At 43.8% G+C, this 12,527-nt stretch overlaps 1 protein-coding gene across 4 annotated transcripts in view; it reads left to right on the plus strand.

Annotated features, from left to right (window-relative positions):
* The first annotated feature begins 873 nt into the window (after positions 1-873).
* The window catches only part of EXOC2 (exocyst complex component 2), a 209,617-nt gene continuing 197,963 nt past the window's right edge, over positions 874-12,527 (plus strand). For 3 of the 4 annotated variants that reach the window (XM_032250109.1, XM_032250111.1, XM_032250112.1), the window contains exon 1: positions 874-1,018. The gene's annotated coding sequence lies outside the window, so the exon portion shown is untranslated. Of the gene's footprint in view, positions 1,019-1,673; positions 1,747-12,527 lie in introns of those variants that run through there. The other variant, XM_032250110.1, reaches the window with a different exon arrangement.

Consider the following 12,527-nt stretch of genomic DNA (forward strand, 5'->3'; position numbering starts at 1 on the left):
TCCTCAGACGCCAAGCACCCCTTCCGTGACCCTGAGCATCCCCTCAACCCTGAGCATCCCCTCCCTGACCCCGAGCATCCCCCCTCTCCCCCCACCCCCGACCCCGAGCATTCCCCTGACCCCGAGCATTCCCCCGACTCCGTGCATCCCCGATCCCCAGCATCTCTCCGACTCTGCGCATCCTCTGACCTGGTGCGGCGCCCTGACCCAGTGCAGCCTCTAAACCCCTGCAGCCCCCTGACCCCATGCATCCTCCTGACCCAGGGTTGCTCCTGACTCAGTGTTGCCTCCGCTCCGACCCCAGTGCCTCCTCCTGATCTGATGCGGCCCCTGACCTGGTAGAGTCCCCTGACTCCAGTGCATCCTTCTGACCCAGTGCTGCCCTCTGAGTTGGTACATCTTCCTCAGCCAACATTCCCCTCTGGGGATGCACAATCCAGTGCATCCTCCTGACCCGATGCTTCTTCCCGTCTCGGCGCGGCCCCCTGACCTGGTGCAGCCCTCTGATTCCATGCATCCCCCGGTTCCGGAGCGGTCCCCTGACCCGGTGCAGGGCCCATCGTTGTGAACTGTGGCCCCATAAACGCACTATCATCTCGAAGCCTCTTTGAGGTCACCGGGGGCTCGGGGATGAATGGTGCACCCGGCCCGCCCCCGAGCTTGTATCCTCTTCCTTCCTCACAGCTCCCCACTTCCCGCCACTGCAAAGACGCCCAGCAAAAACCTCCTACTCGTGTCCATTCAGGCGGCTGGGTCCCTCGGAACCCAAGACAGTCCAGCGTCCACCGCCCACGGCCCCTGCTGACCTCCCGCACCCGCGCGGGTCCCCTCCCTCCACTACCCTCCCCGGGAGGCTCCGCCCATCGAGGACTCGGCGCTCGACTGCCCGGAGGATCTACGCGCTCGGCGCTCGCGGCGGGCGGAAGTGAGGTGCCGGCAGCTGGCTGCCGCGGAGCCTTCGGCGAGACCCACCCGGCCCAGTCTTTGCCGGCCGTGGGGAGCTGCAGGCTGGCTGGAGGTATGTGTGGGAGGATGAAGGGCCTGGCCGAAGGCCAGCGGGGCATGGACATCAGCCGCACGGAGGCGGCCGATGGCGGCGTCCGTCCAGGCCTCAGTTGTGAAGGGACAGCCGCGCCCACCCTCGCCGTCCGTCACCTGCGGGGCCCTGCGACCCCGCGCACTTCCCAGCCCCGCCGTCCCTACCCCCGCCGTTAGGCGCCAGCGGGGCTCTGTGCCTATCGCCGCGGTTCCCAGCCCTGCCGTCCCCACCTGCGCCGGTGCGGGGCGTGTGGGCTGCAGAGGGCAGACCCCGCGCCCCGTCTGCCGGAACTGTCCCCCACACGCGCCGTGCGTAGTTGCCACTCTGAGATTTGAGAATTTCTCTTGGAAAGTAAACACGAGGCAGGTTTTACCTGTCTCTCTAGGAATGCATCCCGCTCTGGCTGTCCTTAGCGCTTAAAAGGCGCTTGCCACTGTTGTCAGCGTTTGCGTGCACAGACTTGATCCTCGCGCGTGGGTAGACGCTGCCCTGTGACCCCATTTTACAGATGGGGGAGCGGCGGCTCAGTGCTTGAGCAAAGAGCCTTAGTTCCTGTTGTAGCTGCCATCGAGGCCTTGCGCAACGGCTCCAAGTCCGCACACCAGCAGTCTGGAAGCCTGGTGATGCATAACCCTGTATCCCAAGGTTTTTAAATAAACACTTAGTTCCAAGAAACAGTTCTTGAAACAACTCGTCTTTGAATGGAAGTAAGTTATTTTTAATCTGCCAAAGGTCAACATACTAATAAATCTGGGAAATTTTAAGTTTGATGCCTTTGTGAATTTGTGAGTAAACTTACAAGGGACACTTAAATATTTTTCTAAGTTAGCCACACTTTAGTTAAGTCATTTGTGTGCACTATGCAGTATTGAAAGGTTAGTTCTGAGCTTACGTATGAATCTGTCTCCTAGTGCATAATAATGTTTTGTTTATGAATGTTAGTACATACTGGCCCATGATTTGTGTAACTGACTCCTTTAATGACAAATCAACTGAAAGCCAAAATCCTCCCAAGGATGATTTTTGTGCTTTTAAAAGTTGGTGATTCGCAGAGTATTACTAGAGTGATGTGTGCTTAGTACTTACCTCTTGTTTGCATAGGTAGAAAGTTAATAAATTTAAGCAGAGGAGAGATTCCCCCAGTGTGACTTGGAACAACTCTTGGAAGTTTTAGAAACTAGTCTTTTTTTCTTGTCAAGTTTTTAATTTCCTGCACTGAATGCCATTTTGAACTACAGTTGACCCTTGAACAACACTGGGGTTAGGGTACCCACGCAATCAAAAATTCCCATGTAACTTTTATTACCCCAGGACTTAACTCCTAATAGCCTCCTGTCGACCAGAAAGAAGCCTTACTGATACGTAAACAGCTGACTAACATGTATTTTGTATGTTATATGTATTATACACTGTATGATAATAAAGTAACCTAGAGAGAGGAAAATGCTAAGAAAATCACAAGGAAGAGAAAAAGTATTTACTCTTGAGTGGAAGTGGAGCATCATGAAGGTTTTCATCCCCATAAGTCTTCATGAGTAAGTTGAGGAGGAGGAAGAGGAGGGATTTTCTCAGGGGTGGCAGAGATGGAAGAGATGGAGGAGGTGGAAGGGGAAGTGGGAGAGGCAGGCACATTTAGTGCAACTTTTATTGAAATAAGTCCGTGTATAAGTGGAGCTGCCTCATCCCAACCTCTGTTGCTGAAGGGTCAACTGTATTACTTTTCTAAAAGATGATTATTAACTTGCTAAGTTAAGTTCTTGGGAGCCCATTATGAAAGAATCCTATGGGCAATGAAGTTGGTACTCAAAAAGTTTTGCACGGATAGTCTTCTAGCAAAGAACTTTTAATAATTTCTGGTGTCAAGCAGCAGTAAGATTAGGCCATACAGGAAATGCTAGTTGCAGGGGTATTCTCTCAGTTACATTTCCACTCCTTTTCTAGATTACCCAACTTAATCTAGCCAGGGCTCCTACTCCAGCATCTGCCACATAGTAGGTGCTTAAATGTTTATTGAAAGGATGAATTTTCGGTCGTTGTTGAGAGGATTTTGAAACTATTGAAATCACATGGTGGTAGTGTTGACTGCTAGTCAAATGCTTTAGAGTATGTTTCTGTTAGTTTCAAATTATTATTGACATGAATACACAAACAAAAGTAATTGTGGGGAAATTATAAATCTTAAAGCGGTAGGTGACACACCCATCAGCATCCTTGGATATCAGTTTGCTTATTGATTGATTAATTGATTGAAAGGGGGTCTCACTCTGTCACCCAGGCTAGAGTGCAGTGGCACATTCACAACACACTGCAGCCTAGACTGTCAGGGACCCAGAAATCCTCCCACCTCAGCCTCCCAAGTAGCTGGGACTTCAGGTACGTGCCACCTTGTTTGACTAATTTTTAAAATTATTCGTGGAGAGGAGGTCTCACTATGTTGCCCAGGTTGGTCTTGAACTTCTGAACTCTGCCTCCCAGAGTGCTGGGATTATAGGTGTGACCCACTGTGCCTGGCAACTTTTTATTATTTTTTAAATATATATGGAGTCTTGCTCTGTTGCCCAGGCTGGAGTGCAGTGGCTCAGTCTCAGCTCACTTGCAACCTCCACCTCCCTGGCTCCTGTGTCAGCCTCCCGAGTAGCTGGGATTACAGGCACACGCCACCACACTCAGCTAATTTTTGTAGTTTTAGAAATGGGATTTCATTATGTTTCCCAGGCTGGTCTTGAACTTCTGACCTCAGGTGATCCACCTGCCTCAGTCTCCCAATGTGCTGGGATTGTAGACTTGAGCCACTGTGCTTGGCCTGTGCTTGGCAACTTTTGTTGAAAAATCCGTCTATATGTGGACCTGCCTCATTCAAACCCGTGTTGCTTAAGGGTGAACTGTATTACTTTTCTAATAGATGATTATTAACTTGCTAAGTTTTTCCCTTTGCTGCTTGCTAACAGTACTGCTTTTCACAAGATCTCAATTTGAAAATCACAGAGTCAAGAGGTATTTTGGCTTAGGCGTCAAAGCAACTATACACAGGTCCTTGGTCTGGCTCTGATCTGCTTCATAGTACTGGCTGAGTTGCTTAGATGCTTTGGACTCTGCTTCCTTTTTTGTGTATTCAGAGAATACATACAATTAGGTTATCTCTGAAATCCTTCTTGCCTTGAAATTTTCTGACTCAGTGAATCCTATAACCATTTAGCACTTGTCTTATCCCTGTGTTTTGTTAGGGGCAATATTGTTAATGGTGTTTACATACACCAGTAAAATACTAAGCTCATGCTGGATAGGGATTAATTTTAATTATTTTTGTATCTCTCAGTCTTACTATATGCCTGACACATATATTGAAAATTAAATAATATTAGCCTGGATTCATAAGGGCATTTTTGCCCTCTCAATTAAAGAACAGCTAAGAACTAACTCTGTAGTATTGAGTGTAAGTCCAGCAGAAGCCCAGAGGTGGGAAGGATCCTTTGGGGCGATCAGGAAGCTTTGAGGATAAGAACATGATGAAGGAAGGAGTGTGAACACTGGGCTGCACGCCAGGAGCAAAGGCCCAGAGGCTGGTAAGTGAGTGCGTTTTGGATTATGGGTGGAGCGACTTGACTGACAGGCAGAAGAGTTTGGGACAGATTTGTTAGGCAGCTCTTTGTTTTTTTCTTTCTTTTTTTGGGAAAATTATATTAGGCCTGCTCAAAAGCTTCCTGAACGTCCTTAATACTGTTGGTAGCATTTCAGGTTAAAAATAAACCATCCAGTTTGCTTTATTTTTGTTTTTGGGTTTATCAATTCTTCTATGCAATATTTTCCATTACAGTAAATCTTGGTGCCGCTAATGGAAAGAACACTGGCCACAGACTGGGGAAGACCGGGTTTCAGTTTATTAGAAGGTGAGCTGCACAGGGTGGATCCAGAGAGCCTCTGGACTCACGCCCGGCACGTCTTAAGCACTCAGTGACAAGTGTGGCATTGAAGGGCTTTTTCCCTTTGCTGCTTGCTAACAGTGCTGCCTTTCACAAGGCTGGCCCTTAGTTTCATTTGTAAGCATGGATGAATTTTTAAAGGGCTTTTCTCGTTTTAAAGTTTTGTGATTTTGGAAGGTATACGATTTAACTTTCATTGTATTATAATTTTAGTGAAAGACAAAACGAGATAAAAAGCCATGTTTGGGATGTCTCAGTGGGAATCAGAAGTCATGCCAGATAGCTCAAATAAAGAAAGGTGCAGACGGGGTTAGGGAATACACAAGGAGTGGAGAGGAGCAAAGGGAAGCTAGCAGTAACTGGAAAGGAGGGAACGAAAAAGTAGAGTTGGTGGGAGGAGGGTCTGACTGTTGCCAGAGAAGTAGTGCTGGGGGCTGGGGGAGTAACACTGAAATGCCTCAGTCTTGGAACTGGTCCACTTCTGAAATCAGAGTGCAGGCCTCCCACTGTTTGCTTATAGTCTCTCAACTTTCTCAGTCTCACTGACCCTCACTGCACCTATCAGGAGCTTCTGTGGTCTTCAGAGTCACTGTCATGCCAGTGTGCTCAGTCATACGGTTGTTCTTCTGTAGCATCTGCCCGACAGGTTCTCAGCCTTGGGCACTCTCAAGTCTCTACCTCCTGTAATGCTTGACCTGGGTTGCTGGGGCCAGCGGGGAAAATCACCATATCCAGATCTGTGCTCCTGTAAATCTGTGGTCACCAGCTCAAACTGAGCCATCAAGGAATCTTCTAGAGTTTTCCTCATCAGCACCTGCTTCCAATCTCTGTAGAATCAGGCTTTCCAAACCTCCCATCCTTTCACATCATCTACACACACTCTTAGCATGTGGTCTTGCCACCTGCATCATAAATAATAGAGATGTAAGCGGAGAATCTCAGGGGCTTCCTGCCAAAAACTATTCCTCTTCCCCCAGTCACAGTAGAAGAGGTTGTATTTATGCTGAGACCAATCCCCTACTTGGGCTCTGGATCCTGTCTACTCCTGCCTTTGTGAGGACTTCACTCAGTTGTTGATGTCTTACTAAAGGCTTCTTTCTGTTGGCCTTTATACAGCGTAGAGACAGACAACAATAAAGCAAAATAGAAAAAAGTAGAATCCTCCCTTGATTTCACATCCCCCTGTTAAAATTCCTCCCTTTTTCCCTTTCCAGCCACATTTCTTGAAATACTTGTTTGTAGCCAACTTCTCACCCATCCCAGTGCTGTCAGCTACCATCACTCTGCTGAAGGCCAAAGTCACCCTTGAGCTCCTGGTCACAAAATCTTGTTCCTGTCAGTTCCCCAGAGTAGTGCCTGGGACATAGCAAGTGTATAATAAACATTTATTTGACTGAATAAATCTGAGGATGTTTCTTTTCAGCCCCAGTTTATCTGTTTTTCTGGGGTACAGGAGTCCAGCACTGTCATCTTTTGAGGATCTGTGTGACTATTCACTGTATGTGTACCAAATCTTCTTGATGGACTGAGTAAAGATAGAAATAAATATTATTTGAGGATGAGCTCAGTGGCTCACACCTGTAACCCCAGCACTTTGAGAGGCTGAGGTGGAAGGATAACTTGGGTCCAGGAGTTTGAGACCAGCCTGGGTAACATAGTGAGACCCCATTTCTGTAAAAATTCCAAAAAAAAACTTAGCTGCATGTGGTGGTGCACGTCTGTGGTCCCAGTTACTCAGGAGGCTGAAGTGGGAGGATCACTTGAGCCTGGAAGGTATAGGCTGTAGTGAGCCCTGATTGCACCACTGCACTCCAGCAGCTTGGGTGACTGAGCAAGACCCTGTTTCAAAACAACAACAACAACAAAAAATATCATTTGGTAATGATTTCTTCAGTCTTGTTCAAGTGATGTGTCTTTCTGGGAAAACAAAACCCTAGACATGTTTTTTTCTGAGAAACTATATTTTCTAAAATACTAAGAATTAATGTTTTTATCTATCCATATAGATCTAATAAAGAGAGTAGTAGGCCATTGGGTACTACTGGCAATAGATTTGTGAATAAATAACGCTATGCTCTTGTATGAACTCTTTCGTTTTTCTGTTAAGTAGTGTATCTTTTTGAAGTTTTTGTCTTCATTTATTTGTTGGGGGTGGGTGGAGGGGGATGAGTTTGCACTGGCCTGCTTCATTTTTGACATGTCAAGAATGTCCAGTGGCATTGGTTGGAAGTCCAGCCACCTTGAGACCTGCAGTCTCTCCCTGTGCTACATCATGACAGTCCTTGTCCTCTGGAAAGAGACTTGCATGCTAAGGCAGAGGGCTTGATGTTTCCTGGGGAATAAAGGAGACCTCAAAGTAACTCTTCCAATTAAGATAGAGTCATCACGACAGTCCTTGTCCTCTGGAAAGAGACTTGCATGCTAAGGCAGAGGGCTTGATGTTTCCTGGGGAATAAAGGAGACCTCTAAGTAACTCTTCCAATTAAGATAGAGTCCAGTGCTTGTTTTATGAGAATAGCTGAGTAATCCAGTATTTATGTAACAGATCTGAGAGCTAAGTTGTCAGGCGTTCCTTATATACTTGTCTGGCTTCCAGTATTGCTTCCTAGTCACCTCATGCACATTCTCGTCCCCTTAATCCCTTACCTCCAAACATTGTAACAGGAGGGAAGGTCTTTATTCCCATTCCCCAAATAAATAAATAAAAATCAAGTGTCATTTGTCAGTTATTTGGTTTAAATTATTGGATTCTTTTCCCAAAAGAATTAAAATATACACAAACATGCTTTCATTTGATACCATAGATAGTAGTTCATTTATTTTTTACTTGTAGAGGTAGAGAAGGAAAAGAAGTATAAAAAGAAGTTCAGGAAAGCAGGATACATTACCTTTTACCTGTTTCACTCCTTCCCTTCTGCAAATGGCCCTTCTGAAATCCAGCGAGTCTTCTGCCTCTTATCAGGCCCTAACTCTATACAGTTTGGACCCCATGGGTTCTTTCAGATCTGCGCATGATTATATTTTTGTTAACCATGATTTTGGGATGGAGGAGGAGGAGAAAGATGATTAATTTGGAAAACTGGATTACAGAGTTCATGACACTGTCTCTGAGACTTGTCCCACTGTGTGCTGTTAGGTGGTAGAATTTGTGGCAGTGCCTCTATAACTTGCCGTTGGTCCCATTCAGGAAGAGTGGTGTCTGAGTTTGTAGAGAACTGGGGAAGAAAATCACCATTTTTCTGGACCCTTTTCCCAATATCTTTCTCTGGGTAATCCCTTTGGGTCCAGCCCAGCCCAGCCCAGTAGGGACAAGTCTGTCTTAGGATAGGTTGGGCCTGACTCTAGAAATATTTAGTGAATTCTCTACTTTGATTCTATTTTAGGGTGCCCTGAGAGTCTGGCTGAGTCTAATTTTACAGTTGAAGCTCACTAGGCAGCTCTGCAACAGGATTTTTCTGGGGTCCTCTGGACCCAAGATGGTTCTGGACAGGTAAGGCTATCTGGTGCCCCCAGATGTGGATGTGTGCACAGATTACTACAGTGTAGCTTCTCATTTAGTAGAGTTGAGCTGGAGTCTGTGATCCTGCTTTTCTGATTTGTTCCCGGGTGATGCCAGTGCTGCCAGGTTGTCATATGTGGGGAAGGGTGGATGTTTGGGAGAGGCTCTTTTTTTTTTTATGATTGTCGGGAAAAATCACCCTTCTATAGTCTGATCTCTTAAGAAAATAGTGCTTTAACATCATGAGGCCTTTTCAGTAGAGTTTATCGTAGTCTTCAGTGAGTCGGAACTTCCGTATTTTTCGGGTCCTGGCCTTCTCCCTCTAGCTGAGAAGAGCATCTGGGAGTATGACAAGGTGAGACCATGTTCACTCATGTTGTTAAGATTTCTTATCTTCTATTGAAATCAGCAAAACTCTATTAAATAGCAAAAAGTACTGCTTTTATGATTCTAAAACTACTTTCAGTTGTGGTTTCATTTTCTGATTTTTTTCTGTATATTATTACTGCTGGCTAATTTTTTCTATGTACTTTTAATCTGAAGTTCTGTAAAAAGTAACTTACTGTCTTTTGTTCTAGTAGTAAATATTTTGGAAAATTTAAATTGTGCCACGGTTTTAATTTGGGAAATTAAATATGGGAAAATTACAGAATTAAAATTTTCTGACCTCTATTGCAGAAAACACTTTAAATTCATCCCTATGTGCTTCATTAAAGGGTAAGAGGCAGATAGTTTAAAACTAATATAGTACATCTATAAGGAAAATGTGTTTACTTAAGTGTGAAGTATAAATTGTAAGAAAAATGTGGCCTTTTGTCTTTATTTTCGTGAAATGCTTTTATAATAGTAATATTCTCTTTTGACCTGTGATGGATAGGAGGTTAATTGATGTTAAATGAACGCTTTGTTAATCCTTCATCAGCTCCTAAATTGGTGTAGGGGAGTACAGGTCAAGACTGCACAAGGCCATGACCAGCTTGTTTTCTCAGGGAGGTTTATGGATTCCACCCCTTCCCCTTCTCCAAACCACACATCACTCTCTCCAGCTGCACATAAGGAAGACTCTCCTGTCTCCCCTCCCCCTCTTCCTGTGCTCCTGTCCCCCGCCCTCATCCCCTCATCTTTCTCCCTCTCTGGGCTGCTGCAGAGTGACAGCTTGTAGATGTTGCGTGCGAGTGAGTTCAGCTGGCGCTGTGTGGTCTGAGTGTGTGGTCTCCAGCTCAGCCGAGAGGCTGCTAACAGGGTGGATGAGAGGGAGAGCAATACTGTTTACTTTAATTTATTTCGGATGCCGGAATTGTGCCCAGAGTTTCTCCTAAGCTTGATTCCATAGCTAGCAGCTTCAATCCCTCACAGCTGTGGTGCAGTCTGAACTCCGGGCTGTCCTCTCCTGACAGGCACTTTCCATAGCATCTGCCTGCTTAATCCCTTGAGGCTCAGAAATGTTAACGGCACTGTTGAGTGCTGTGATTATTTTGCTTTCACTATGTCAAGATTTATGGCCTTCAAGAAGTTTCTTTGGAGGTAGAGCTAGAGAAGTAAAGCAGAATTTGTAACATCAGTGACAAAGTTGATGTATTTTTGGAAATTGGAAAAGCTATTATACAAAATTTGGGTCAAATTAATCCAACTTTGCTCATGTAAAAGAACCTGGGAGTTAGTGACATCCTGCCATGTTGAACAGTTTTAATGAAATTAGCCAATTTAAGCTGACAGTTGGTTTCTTGACCTTTTCTGCAACTCTACATTGATTTTGGCATAGTTGTTTACCGTAGTTATTATATTTGTCAGCAGCGATATTGGTTTATTTCATCCTAAAGATTTGACAAGTTGAGACAAATGAAACTTTGTTTTTCTGTAATAGTATAAATTTAGGAGAATATCTTCCTATCCAATCCTTTCATTATGAATAGCTTAGTAATATTTTCTTGATTTTGTTCCTCTCTCATTCTTGAACATTCTTGTTGAGATGATCAAGTATTTTGTTATTTGAATAAACACATGTAGACTCTTGATATCACTTGGGATTTTGCATTGTTTAGCTTCTTTGTTTTCATATCTTCCTGGCAGTCTTGCTAGAATGGAGTTGGTGGTGTTGATGTTTGTCAAGGATTAGAAAGTCTAGGCCACTCACATCTTCCCAAAGGGTCAATATATGCAGCTTGGAGTTGTTCTGCTGCTTTTTTTGCTACTCTTAACCCTGGGTTTCAATACCTGAGCTCTGTTTCCATCACTGCGAGGGTAAAGCTTTCTCCTACCCCTTTGTACCTTTTCATTCCTGGACCTGGTTTAGCTTAGCCTCACTTGATCTGTAATCGGACTTCAGGAATTTAGTCATGTTGGGTAATTTTTTAAAAATAATATGCCGTATTTTCTTTTGTGTTCCATTTTTTGGGGGGTCTATGTTTATGGTGCTAATGATGTTAATCTAATGCTCAGAAGAATTCTGAAGCACAGTTATTCATAAAGTTACTCAGCCATCACCATTATCCAAGTCCGGAATATTTTCATCACACCCAAAGAAAACCCTGAATCCATTACCAATCCTTTCTCACTTTTTGTGTCCATGGATTTACCTATTCTGAACTTTCATGTAAGTGAAATCATATCATATGTGTCTTTTTTGTCAATTATGGCAAAATATATGCATAGTATTAGTCATTACTCTATGACTTTTACCTAGGAAGTGAAAATTCTTTATAGAGAGAGGGAGGAAAAAATACTGATAAATGATGGTTAGAGTCAAGTAATCATGTATGGAAATGATTTTAGAAACTCGGAAATATTTAACAGGAACTTGTGGAATACTCAAGACTTGTGTGGGATAGAAATGCCCTGTGTGTCATTGACTGTTAGTCACCAGCACTTGCCTACAGTGGTTGGTCACGCAAGTTCCTGTTCTGAAACTTTCTTGAGTTTCACCAATGCTAGTGCTAATTGGTTGTTTGAAATTTAATGTAGAACTCTAAATGAATAAATCCTGATTGGACAGATTCCCTCCACTTCTACCTTAGCTTTTACTGGGCAAAATCCTCAGAAGTTAACAGTGAGCAGGAAAAGAACCAGGGTTTTGCTCTCTGGTAACTGAAGTGGGAATTATCCTCCAGAGCAGTTGATTCTCTTGCAAGGGCAGAGAAGAAGAGTATCTGTAGAACCACAGAACCATGGCAGCAGTTTTAAAAATCATATTTCCAAATGTGTTTCTGTTGAAAACAAGCTTATCTTTAAGAAAAAGATTACTACCTTTATTTGGACTTTTCGTTATTTAGAACTGAAAAGTTAGAATCATTTTATATATTCTCAGTACTATCCCATTCTCTTTTATGGCTGGATTTTTTAAATTGAAAAATCAAGCTTAAATGAGTTTTGGCCTAGTTTTTATAGGACTAAAGGATAGTTGAAAAACAAGTTTTTCTGATAACTTTCATTATAAATATCTTGGTAATATTTTAAAATTTATTAGGGGTAAAATTTATTTTGGTTTAAACATTTAAAATATTTTTTTTTGGTTGGGGGTAAGTAGACACAGCATCAAAGATCTGAACTTACAAATTAGAATTTATGGTTTTCATGTAATTCCATGTGGAAGTGGTAATACAATATCAAACTTTTCACCTCCTGGACCTTACAGTTAAAGGTCAGATTTGAACTGGACCTCTTGTCACCCCAGAGGTGACCCATAGAAAAGGAGTTGTTCTGCTTAGATCTTTGGTTAATTTGGATTTATCTAATTCTTTTCTGTGGCATGTATTGTATTGAAGATCAAGAGGAGGGGTCTCAGGCTGATTGTAACCTTTTCGGATGTAATTAGGGCACACAGTTTTTATAGTGGTTTTGGCAGTTGCTATTGTGGCAGAGATTTATTGGTTTAAGTGCATGTCATACAGTAGAGAATCAAGGAATGGCATCTGTCCTGTGAAACAAATTTAGCTGACACCCCTCTCAGAGGCCACATCTTAGAGCTTCTCATGGCAGGAATTTCGCACAGCCTTTGAGGTCTCTGCTGCTACTCTTGAGGAGATGAACTCAGCCCCATTTCACTGAGTGTCTGGCACTGGACTAGACGCTA

Source organism: Sapajus apella, unplaced genomic scaffold (assembly GCF_009761245.1).
Source record: "Sapajus apella isolate SASKATOON/1434 unplaced genomic scaffold, GSC_monkey_1.0 scaffold70, whole genome shotgun sequence".
NCBI classification, from domain to species: Eukaryota; Metazoa; Chordata; class Mammalia; order Primates; family Cebidae; genus Sapajus; species Sapajus apella.